Below are 7137 nucleotides of genomic sequence, written 5' to 3'. Positions count from 1 at the left end.
CGCAGCAGCTTCCGGGAGGGGCGGGGCGATGGGCGGGGCAGGGGGCGGGGCCTTGTTACGTTCCCTGGACGGGTGTCGGAGGAGGTCCGTTGGGTGGTGGGTGGACCGATGGGCTTCGGGCCTACGGGTGCAGGGCGGGCTGGCCGCGGGGCGGGCGGGTCAGCCAACCTCACCATCACCCGGAGTCTAAGGGCTCCCCAGGATGCGGGGCGTTCAGTGCCAGCGTTGAGTCATTTGTCAGCAAACTGGGAAGTTGTCCTGATGGATGGACAGAAAGACGGACGAAGAGCGGCTGTGAACGGTGGATAGAGGCGTGTTTAATGTCCAGGCGGACCGAGGTCTGGGTGGAGATGGGCGGGAAACGACGACGCACAGAGGGGTGGACGGAAGGACGGCCTTTAGGTTTGCTGTGACTGGTGGGTGGTGGCCCCGTGTCCACCCAGGTCCCACCCCGCCGCACGTGGCGGGGCTTGTGTGAGGCTCAGTGTCCTGGACCTGGCGCTGGCCCGTCGGGCTCCCCGAAGTGAATGTGGGTGTCCCTGGGGGGGCCAGGGAGGGGCTGGTGCTGCGGAGGAGGGGGCCCCCCCCACCTGGGCGCTGCTCTTCCCGCAAAGGCGCCAGTGTTGCAGCCCCGTGTGGGAGGTTTTCAGAGGGGTGCGATCAAGCAGATAGAATTCATCCGACAAGTATTTAGCCCTGGCCGGTGTTGCTCAGTGGGTAGAGCGCCGCCTGCAGACTGAAGGATCCGGGTTCGATTCCGATCAAGGGCACACGTACCTCGGTTGCAGGGCCGGGGCCCTGGTGGGGGCTCGTGCAGGAGGCAGCTGATGGATGTGTTTCTCTCACATGGATGTCTCGCTGTCTTTTTCTCTCTCTTCCACTCCCCCTAAAAGTCAATGGGCAAATATCCTCGGGTGAGAATTAACAAACACCAAATATTTATTGAGCATGTATGCTCTGTGGTGGAAATACAGCAATAAACAAAAAACAGTTTTTTTAAAAAAAGCTTGCTCTTGCCCGGCCGCTGTGGCTCAGGGGTTGAGTATCAACCTAAGAACCAGGGTCATTGGTTCGATTCCCGATCGGTGGGGCACATGCCCGCGTTGTGGGCTTGATCCCCAGGAGGGGGTGCGCCTGGGGTTCCTCCTGTCTCTGCTTTCCTCCTGGTCTCCTCTGCTCCCCTCCAGCCCCACTGCTCAGCCTCCCGGTTTCCCACGTATCACACGGTGCATTCTCCAGGCTCAGGGCCTGGGGCCAGCTGTTCCCCGAACCTGGACTGCACCCCAGAGCCCCTCAGTGTGGCCCCCTCTGCACTCGGGACCATCTGATCCCTTATCCTGCCCTACTTTCGTCCACAGCCGTTACCAGTCATTTACGTATCATCCTCTCACCGCGTTGTCTTCCTCCCCTAGAACGTGAGCTCTGTGAGGTGGAAATCCCGTTGTTCATGAATGCAGCCCGAGCACTCAGACACCAAGTAGGTCCAGAAATACATGCTGACTGACTGAATAAAAAGCGTGCCAGGAGGTGGTGAGTGACGAGGGTGATGGGAAAGCAGGTAAATGGTGCAGCAGGAAGAGGGGGCAAGGTGAGAGGGACCGGATCTAGGCTAGCCCGGGTCCGGCGCAGAAGGCTCTCACACCGGGGGGCCGCCAGGAGGAGGCCGAGCCCAGCTCCTGCCCGTCCCCCCGCTGAGGCTTCAGGACCTGCAGCAGGTGCTGTGGACTCAGAATAAAAGGCCGACAGGCACCAGTCATTCAGGCCTCACTCTCTCGGCCCACCAGGCTCCACTCCAGGGCTCCCCTGTGCGGGTGGAGGCTGGACAGGGCAGGGTCTCCCTGGGGCTGCACCAGCATGAGTTCACTCTTCCGTTCGTTCCGTAAGTGCTTACCAAGGGCTGCCCTGGCCTGGGCACCTGGGACATAGCAAGCATGGACACAGCATGGTCCAGCTGGCATGGCTCAGTGGTTGAGCATCGACCTATGAACCAGGTCACAGTTTTCAATAGATGGAGTTACACATATGTTGATATATATGTGATATATATGCGATTGATATGTATGCTATTTTGCTGTATTGGGTTGTGGACTCGGTCCTCGGTGTGGGGCGAGCAGGAGGCAGCTAACCAATGATGCTCTCATCATTGCTGTTTCTGTCTCTTGCTCCCTCTCCCTTCCTCTCTGAAATGAATAAAAAAATTTTTTTAAAGAAAGAATTGGGATAATAGCACTTGGCTTGGAAGGGCCTACCATAAAGTCAGGCTGAGTGAGAAAAAATAAGATGCAGAAAAGTGTGTCTAAAATGACCTAAGTGTATACAACAAAGACAAACCACTGTGTAATGGTATATTCCATGATGACAGAAGCAAGGAGAAGCCCAGGGAATGGATATCCTGTAACCACCGGTTCCAGAGAGTGAGGGTGAAAGAAGAAAGAGGCAAGAGCAAGCAAACGGGGAGAAGATAGAAGGCTGCTCACCACCAGCAGTCAGCGCGTCCCCTCACGTGTCTAATTACAGGCGTGTAACTGTGAAGAAAGCGATTTTCAGAGGCACGTTTAGGCGATGAAACCCGTCAAGAAAACCAAGGACGCAATTGTTACAGAAAAACCGGACCAGAACCAAACAGCGCTCTGAGAGTTTGGAGTTACACTTTATTCACCGCGGCGGGCTCAGGGAAATGAATCCAAATCTAAGCAAAGCTACAAGCAGAACTTCCCTTTTTATAGAAGAGCCAGCCCTTTGTGTGCTTGCTGGTGGCGGCCTTGAAAACTATACAGTTCTATCCAATTAAAAAATGCACCTGGCATGGCATTGGGTGTATCTAGTCTCTGGCCTACAAGGTCAGAGAGCTAAGTTTATCTCCCCCACTATTCAAGCAGGCTAGAAAGCAAAGTTACTTTTTCAGAATAAGAGGCCGTCTAAAGAATAGCAGAGAATTCCAAACAGTAGTTTTACAGAATAGGGGTTTTCCTTCACACAATGACCACCTGACCCAAACCTCGGAGAGAGCAGAGAGGAAGCCTGCTGGACCGCAGGGGCTGTGGGGCCCTCCAGTGTTCTTCATCTGAGTCCTTTTTTAAAAACCTATTTTTTTATTGATTTCAGAGAGAGGAGGGAGGGGGAGAGAGAAACATCAATGATGAGAGAGACGTGGATTGGCTGTCTCCTGCACGCCCCACACTGGGGATGGAGCCCACAACTCAGGCGTGTGCCCTGACCGGGAATCGAACCCTGACCTCCTGGTTCATGGGCCGCTGCTCAACCCCTGAGCAATGTCAGCAGGGCCATCTGAGTCCTTTTTAAAAATATGTCTTTAGTGAGAGGAAGGGGGAGGGAGAGACAGAGAGAGAAACATCAACTGGTTGCCTCCCATTTACCAACCTGGGACTGAACCCACAGCCTGGGTATGTGCCCTGATAGGGGACTGAGCCAGCAGCCTCTCAGTCTCAGTGCACAGGACAATGTTCAACCAGCTGAGCCACACCAGCCAGGGCTCATCTGAGTCTTGTTTTGTGTTTGACCTCTGAGAAATCATTAAGTATAATGTCTTTGTTTTAAGTACCTTTCTGTATTTGTTATAATATTCCACATAGTTTTAAAATTTTATATTATAAAAAAAAAAGAAGTCCCTGACCAGTTTGGCTCAGTGGCTAGAGTGTCGGCCTGCGGACTGAAGGGTCCCAGGTTCGATTCTGGCCAAGGGCATGTACCTTGGTTGCGGGCACATCCCCAGTAGGAGGTGTGCAGGAGGCAGCTGATCGATGTTTCTCTCTCATTGATGTTTCTAACTCTCTATCCCTCTCCCTTCCTCTCTGTAAAAAATCAATAAAATATATTTTTAAAAAAAGAAAAGTTATCGTGTTTTCTTTGATTACTGAATCCGAATTATTAACCAGTATCCACATTATTAACCAGTACCATACTGGTTAATGATGCGGATTGACTATTAACGGGACACCTAGTAAATGTTCCTGAGAAGATGGTCCTTGGGGCAGGAGGGAGGGTCCACCAAGGTGAGTTTGGCCGACTCCGGTGATCCCAGGAGCCTGCCTGAGGACACCACTGGGGCCTGCTGGACGGGCCCTGGTGGAGACAACTGCAGGCAAACATCAAGGCTTTTGCCCTGAAGGGAGCGCGATGGGGCGGGCGCTCCAGGGGAGGTGGGGAGCAGAGGAAAGTCTCAGTTTCTGGCCTGTGGCCCCTGTTTTCTCCCTAAAAACCAGGCGAGGCCATTGCTGATGGGGGCAGGGGCACCAGAGGTTAGAGATGATGAAGGGCCGAGGGCCGGGCAGCAAGCCCTGCAGGGCCTGGAGGTGGAGGGCGGTAGTGAGAGAGCTGGCCTCAGGGATGAAGGAACCAGGCCCAGCAGGAATGGGCCAGGGCCAGAGGTCGTCCAGAGCTGGAGAGGCAAGAGCTGAACCAGGAGGTTGAGGCGGCCCTTCCGCCAGAAGTCGGCAGCTGGGCAGCCTTTGTTGCACTTCGTCTCCCTCCAGAGCAGCCCGGGCGGGTGGGGGTAGCATAGACAATCAGCATCACTCCACACCCCTTTCCTGCCTGTTCCTTAAGCAGAACGAGCCGTTCTTGCTCAACCCCACCCTCTCTGGCCTCAAGAACTCCCAGTGGCCCCTGCGCCGGCTCAAGGGTTGGGTTGGACGTGCAGATGCTTGTAGGGAACACGATGTTCCACCAGGGCAGGGGCGACCCTGGGTGTCCTCCACCCCCACCCTCCACACCCACAGCCTGGATGTCTGCCCAGGGGCGGGGCTGACTGCAAATCATTCCTAAGAATTTTTTTTTTTCCAGAACAAAAGGCAGGAAAATTACCAAGAAAAAGATCCCTCCTGGCCAGGGTGGAGGCGCTGGAAGCACACCCAGTCCCTGGCACCAGCAGGCAGTGAGGGCGGGAGGGGGGCACTCTGGAAAGCCAGCCTGGTCATAGCAACACTCTTTAATATTTTTATTGATTTCAGACGGGGGGGGGGGGGGGGGACGGACATCAATGATGAGAATCACTGGTCAGCTGCCTCTTGCACGCACCACACACTAGGGATGGAGGCTGCAACCCGGACATGTGCCCTGACCAGCCACCCAGCTATGCCGCCAGACTACACAACACCCTTACGGACCTTTCCTGCACGCTGTCAACCAGGCCCTTGAACCAGTTCCCGGTCACAGAGGCTAGGCCCTTGGTTATAAACTAGCTTTACCCATTTACCAGGGAGGAGGGCAGCCCCCCTGGGAGCACAAGAGGGGAGACCGCTCCAGCCACTGGACCCCAGCTCCCGACTGCATGCCCAGGCAAAGCCCAGGGCAGGGGAATGGGCGGGGTGGCGGTGCCCACCCATAGCCCTGGCTCCTTGTTCCCAGAGGAGCCAGCCAAAAAGAGGCTCCGACTCATCCTTGTGGGCTCCCCTCAGGCCGGCTGCGTGAAACTGCCTTCAATCCTGACGCCCGAGTTCAGGGTCTGGGGCTCATGTGCCCTCTCCCCGCTCAGCTGTCCTGGTTGGGAAAATGCTCTGGCTTCCCAAGCTGCCAGGGGCAACCACCCCTTGTCTGGGCCCAGGCTTATTCCTGGGGCATCTGAGCCGGTGTAGCCTCACCTCTCACTCTGAGCTGAGGCTGGCAGCACAGCTCCGGGACAGGAGGCAGCGTCCAAGGCGACCCAAGGGCTGATCCACCTTGCCCGGGACGGATGCACATCTGTCCAAAGGCCGCTTCCCTCCTGCCCTGCAGGCAGAGCCCAGCCTCAGGGCCCTGCTCGTCTGCCTGGACATGGGGATGTGTACTCATGTCCCCTCAGGCCGGCCTTCCATTTGAGAATGAACATGTCCAGTTCACAGGAAGGAAGCTCAGATGTTATGCTGCAAATGCTGGTCTGCTTAGCTGGGGGTCTGGACTCTCGCTCTTCCTTTCCACCTGTTTACTAGAAAAAATACCAACCGCACACGCCCGCCGCCTCATCCTGGGCCTTGGAGGACCTGGCTAGGAGATGCTGGGTCCTGGCTTCCAGGAGAACACAGTGACCTTTGACCCTGGGCTCAGTGCAATTCTGCAGAGGAGGACAGGGTGGGCTTCAGCCAGGAGGTCACGGGTTCCATGCCAGGGTGTGGGATTGATCCCCTGGAGGAAGCGTGTAGGAGGCAGCCGATCTCTCATTGATGTTTCTATCTCTCCGTCCCTCTAAGAATCAATAAAGCCCGGCCAGTGTGGCTCAGTGGTTGAACCTCGACCTATGAACCAGGAGGTTGCAGTTCAATTCCCAGTCAGGGCACAGTGGGGTGTACAGGAGGCAGCCGATCAATGATTCTCTCATCATCATTAATGTTTCTCTCTCTCTAAAAATCAATAAAAACATTAAAAAAATAATTCAGCAAGCCGGTTTGGCTCAGTGGATAGAGCGCTGGCCTGCGGACTGAAGGGTCCCGGGTTCGATTCTGGTCAAGGGCGTGTACCTCAGTTGCAGGCTCCTCCCTGGCATGGGCCCTGGTCAGGGCTTGTGCAGAAGGCAACCAATCGGTGTGTTTCTCTCGCATTATTTCTGTCTTTCCCTCTCTCTCTAAAAATCAATGGAAAAACCTCCTCAGGTGAGGATTACAAAAACAATCAATAAAAAAACCACCACATAAAATAACATAAAAAGCCACTCACTCTCCCGAGGCCACAGCAGCCCACAGAGAGAAGAGCAGCACGGCCAAGGGCGGCAACAGGCGTGGAGCCACGCTCATCCTTGAACTAGGAGCCTGGGGCTGCTGTCCCGTCCGCCCAGAAAGACCGAGGGCAACAGCACTCGAGGAAGGGTCCAGGGCTGCTCAGTGGACCGCTGTACATCAGTCCTGATTCCAGGGGTGTCAATAGTGTCAGAATGTCCACAGCAGGTCATCGGGATTTGTTCACTAAACAAACGAGCTGAGCCAGACCTAACTTCTGACGCCCTAATTCAGAACTTAGTTAACATGGTCTGAATTCACAGCTGGCTGTCCAGTACATTCCTGGTTGACACACTGCATTTTGTTTGCATATCCCCTAATTAGGTAACAGTACACACTCCTGGCCATCATCTGTGATGGGGCATCCGTTTGCAGGATGAGCAAGGGAAGCAACATTCACACTTACCATGATGCCTTGTGAAACAACCAT

This window comes from Myotis myotis, unplaced genomic scaffold (assembly GCF_014108235.1).
Source record: "Myotis myotis isolate mMyoMyo1 unplaced genomic scaffold, mMyoMyo1.p scaffold_m19_p_13, whole genome shotgun sequence".
Taxonomy (NCBI): domain Eukaryota; kingdom Metazoa; phylum Chordata; class Mammalia; order Chiroptera; family Vespertilionidae; genus Myotis; species Myotis myotis.
The sequence above is the reverse complement of the archived record's forward strand: the minus strand, read 5'-3'. Positions refer to the sequence as shown.